The sequence below is a fragment of the Tupaia chinensis genome, unplaced genomic scaffold, assembly GCF_000334495.1.
Source record: "Tupaia chinensis unplaced genomic scaffold, TupChi_1.0 Scaffold144472_1, whole genome shotgun sequence".
Classification (NCBI taxonomy): domain Eukaryota; kingdom Metazoa; phylum Chordata; class Mammalia; order Scandentia; family Tupaiidae; genus Tupaia; species Tupaia belangeri.
Genome location: NW_006204331.1, coordinates 1,259,988 through 1,265,143, shown reverse-complemented (window position 1 = coordinate 1,265,143; position 5,156 = coordinate 1,259,988).

Sequence of the window (5,156 nt, the reverse complement as noted above, 5' to 3'; positions counted from 1 at the left end):
TGTTGGGGGAAAAGGAATTGAAGATAACTGTATATAGCAGAGATAGTGTAATGAGAGAGTGGGAAAGGGCAGAGGGTCAAACATGGGGTAAAAAACATACATATACATATATATGAAAGTAGAAATGGAATATTATTGATGATAATATGCATGATTAAGCCACTATGCTGTTTATTCTAGATGGAAAACCACATTTAGTATGTTGTAATGATGCTCAGGGAATGAATGTTAAGTAATTTAAAAAATAAAAAGTTTCAGGAGAAAAAAAAAAACCAGTAAAACTGTTCTTATTGGAATTTTTAAAAATGCATATTTGATGACTGCAGTAAGCTATATAGCCCTAGCTAGGTACTACTTTATAGTATGTTCATTCTACTCACTGAGGTTTATGCCTAAAGTCAGACTTGGGTTCATGTATAGGTATATATCAGCTGCCCTTGCTATTGGAAATATTTAGACTAATTAAGTTCATTAGTAAATCAATTAAATGGGAGGGAAAGGCATAGAAAGCAACCATGGATACCAGAGACAATGTGAGAGGAGGGTGGACATGGCAGAGGGTGAGGGATAGGGAATCAAGGATGGCAAAAAAAAAAAAAAAAGTATACAAGACATAAGAAATGGAAAATTATTTGCTGATAACATGTATGTTGATGTGCTTGATTGAGCCAATATACAGTGTATTTTGGACGGAAAATTCATTTGTATACTGTAATGATGTATAGTGAATTAAGGTAAAAAATAAAGAGAAAAAAATGCCACAAAAATGGGTCTTAGTTGTCTGCTCACCACTTTTAGTTCTAAAAATCACCATATTTGTGTTCTATTTTAATAGCTACAAAGAGAGGGAGAGGGCTGTGACAAAACTGAAGACAAGTGAACCACCGTCAACAGTGTGTGAAAGAAACTGGCAAAAGTGTGCTGGAGCTGGCAAATGCTCCTAGCAGAGCTGAGCAGGCCCACTGAGGGCCGCTCACTGGTGGGTGCCTGGAGATGGCTGTGCTTTCCTGCTCAGTCCACTGCTCCTGGGCTCCCAAGGCTGCACAGGCTTTCCTGCTCCTCCCACAGGGCCCTCACCTGGGAGTGGAGGGCGTCAGCAGGATCTACACGTCAGACCCCGAATAGCCACAGTCACTCACACGCTTGCCCTGCTCCATGGTTGGCCCCGTAGGGGTGGCATGCCAGACCGGCGTTCTGCAAAACCATTCCCCCCAACTGATGCAATTGTTGCAGGAGGCCATTGTGGCCTCTCTTGGCAGCTCTGGTGCAGCCAGGAGACCTTCAAGTGGATGGGTAGGGATTGAGAGGTGTGCGTGCTGGTGCTTGCTGAGATTAGGGAAGGCCAGGCCAAGAGTGAGCTATTGTGGTCATCTGGTCAGTGTCCTGATGCCTGTGGGGGACATCCAAGCCGAAAACTGAAAGGTGTTCGAGCCAGGAAAAGTAGGTTTGGGGAACGCTGTGAGGAGTTCTCTGACCAGAGCAGACATTAGCCTTGGAGAGGAGAAGGCAGCCAGGATGCACACTGTGCAGAGGAGCATGCAGGGACAGCTGCAGGGTGGGGCAGAGATCAGGAAGGAGAGCAGCCAGGAGGGTACAGACAGGTGAGGAGAGGGTGCCATAGGAAGTGCTGGGAGAGGAGGTGCCAGGTTTCAGGGAAGTCCGCACACACAGACACCAAGAGGAAAGCAAGAGAGACAGGGGCTACAGACCAGCTCGCCGTGGCACGTGAGCCCAGGGCACCATGTGAGCATCCCTACAACCCCACTAGCATGTCTCTGAGGGGAAGTGAGGACGGGAGCTCTGTTGGAGACGCTCATACTCCACCTCCTTACGTAAGGACGAGCAAAGGGACAAAAAGGAAAAACAGCACAGAGCCCGTAAGCCCTGCAGAGTATTCACAGCCCAGGTGCACAGGTCCACGATCAACAATAGGAAACACTCCCCACCCATGTCTATAGCAGCCTCTGAGGGCTCTGACCTCAGGGGACACAGTGATTAGTGGGAGAAAGTCTCACCTGAACTTGATCCACTCCATCAAGGGGTGATGTCATCCCACCCCGAGCCAGCTTCCCCTCTGCAGGGAGACAGCCATGTGTTCATCACCTTGGAGTACATGTGCCAGGCAAGGAGAGTAGGTGCATGTGTGTGTCTGCCTCAGCTTTTTCTCAAAACTGGGCCAAAATGACTGCTTTTAAGGCAGAAATCAACAGGGATGGGAGATGAACAAGTAGGTGATGGCACCATCTGGGAGCCAAGAAGTTCACAGACGTGGGACAAATAGCCCTGGAGGCCCCAAACACTGAACTTATAGCCAGAGTTCAGGAAGCTCAGAAACAGCACAGTCCACACTCCAGAACCCGTACAAACTGACAGCGCCAGGCTCTGCGAAGTGGGGAAGGGCCGAAGCGACTGCAGGAGACGCAGTTTCGAAAGACAGCAGACCACCCCCACTCATTCCAGCCCAACTTTGAAAGCCAGGCACTTGACTCCCTCCAGACAAAATCTTGAACTTTATTCTCTAAAGAGGGTAAAAAAAAAGGTCTGAAGGGAGGGTAAGAATGTCTAGCTAAGGCTGGAGATCCCTCACCAAGTTAACTCCTAAGGGAGCGTATACGTCCATAACTCTGAGACATTCGGGCCCTTGGCTCGCAGCTGGCCAGTGGACCATCTGGCCCCTCTAAGCAGGAGAGGGCATCTTTTTGGAAGATGGCCAGCTCATGCCATCGCCACACTGGGGCTGTGACGCTCCTACTACCAAGGCACAGCCACACATTCCACTTTCTCAAGGCTAGGGCAGCCGCTCTGCAAACACCTGTGAGCCCAGACCTGCAGAACCCAGAGCAGATGCCTCTCAGAAGCCCAAGACATTGTGTTTGGAAGCTGGGCACCTGGATTTTAGAGGCTGAGGACACGGGTCCCCAAGGACATGCTCCTGGTGCCCTCTAGAATCCTGGGTATGAGAGTGTGCAAAATCTAAAGGCTTAAAAGACCAAAACGGCCTCTTTTTTTTTTTTAAAGGCTCTCACTGAATCGCAATCCTTCCACCCTGGGCTCCTGAGTAGTGGGAATACAGATAGGCCTGGCTTTTGGGCATCAGACCCGACTCCCAGGCAGCCTCGACCTGCTGAGTGGCAGCATCTGCCAGTGCGAGTGAGCCAGAGCAGCTCCTCCACACCGGGGGTTCTCTGCAGGCCGAGGGCTCTCCACTCCCGTGTTCCTTATACACTCTGTTCTCTCTCTAGGAACTAAGCAACACTCAACCACACCCCAATCACCACCCTTAGAGGACTTCGGAGAACCCACAGCTCTTCTCCTGGCATTCACCTGCTGGGGGCAGCATAGTCACACTGAGCCTGGGCAACTGTGAGGACAAGGCCGAGTGGGCCAAGCCAGGACTGTTTAGAGTCGATCCATGACCCAGTGTGGCTCTCTCTTCTGTGTCCCACCAGCCCCGATTATGAGCAGAGTCCCTGCTGGGCCCCACAGAAAGGGTCCCCATACCTCTGCCCCACTTCCCCTCAGATCCCTATCCCCATGGTCAGCTGTGGGCCTCTACAGCTCTCTCCCCACCATGCTATGTTCACATTTGTTTAGACAAAACAGAAGCTGTGCAGAGACCAGAGGTGTCAGATTCCAAAGTACATCACTAATGGTGAGACCAACTGAGACCAGCACCTGCAGAGCCTTCAGGCCTAACAGACGGTCCCCAACGTCACTGGTCTTTGGAATTATCTGGAAGTCTTTAAAATGAGTCCATGCCCATGCTTCATTCCGGAGAGGCCTGGGGTGCGTGGGCTCCTCTGGAAGGCAACGTTTGGAGAACAGGATGGATGAGAGGCCAAGCTTCAAAGGGAGAAGAAGTCGAGACCATGGCAGGCTCCCCCATGTGGGGACGGACGTAGCGATTCATTCTCTGGGCATCCAGCTCCTCCTGGCCTCTGCTCCTCACCTGCCGCCAGGCAGCCAGGAAAGGGCCTCCAGCCACCCCTGCCCCCTGGTAAGGGGTATTACAGCCCCCACCTCTCCAACCAGCTGTCAGAGCCCCCAGAATGACCCTGTCAGCTTGTGAGGGACGTCTAAGGTGGTCTAGTCCATACCTGCCATGCAGATGTGAAGAGGCCCAGCCCCAGGCCACTGGTTCTTTGTCCATGGTGGGGCTCAACAAAGGAGACATCTCGGGGTCTCCCTTACAGCTGCACACGCTCAACATGTGGCCAGTGTCTGCAAGCACCTGCCCCAGTGCCTCCAGACATAGAAATTCTCCCCAGGCATCTTGCACACTGTGTAAGGAGAACAGGGGCTGGAAACACAGCCATAAATTTCTAGGAATTTTTCAATGAAGATGAATCCTTTGGGTGTCAGAAAGAAGCTCAAAGTGTGCCTCCAGGACCAGATTCCCAGGGGCATAAGAAACATGTTGGCAGTTCAGGCTGAACATAATGTGACTAGAAACCCTAAATTTATCATACCTTGGGAGGATTTGAGCTCCACCTGACGTGAAAGTGTGGGAAAAAAATTCATTAGACTTCTCAGTCATATGTGTATACCACCTTCAGGCATGGCTGGATCCAGGCACTCTAAAGAGGTCACCAAAGACTTCTCTCTTCTTCTCCCTTCCACCTCTATTTCTCAGCTCACCCTTCTGCTATAGGACTATAGATGACTTCCTACTTGTGACCAGGATAGATGGCCCAGAGTAGCCCCAGTTCTACAACACTAAGTCTAACAGCCCTGGCAGGAAGAGTTTTTTTCTTCCTGTCCCTAAGAGAAAACTGGGAAGAACTCAATTTGCACACATCTGGTCATGTGGGAAGGAGGAGGATACTTAGACCTAGAACCACACATCAGGGAGAATGGAGGATCCAGAGGGAAATGTCAGCTGAGCCAACACAACATCCAGGAGAGGTCAGGGACAGAAGAGTCCCCCCTCGTGTGCTCTCAGGAGGGTGAGGAAGGCAGGCAGCACCCTCCCCACAGACCACGGCATCAACTCACAGTCAGAGTGGACTTTTATTAGGAAATCACCCTGCAAACACACCATGAAGGGCTGTGGGTTCGACGTGTTTCCTGAGGAAGGAGCGTCACAGTATCAGAGCTGTCAGAGGGAGGGGCTCGCGCAGCCCAGGAGTCCAGCCGCTGCTCAGGGCGGGGCGGGC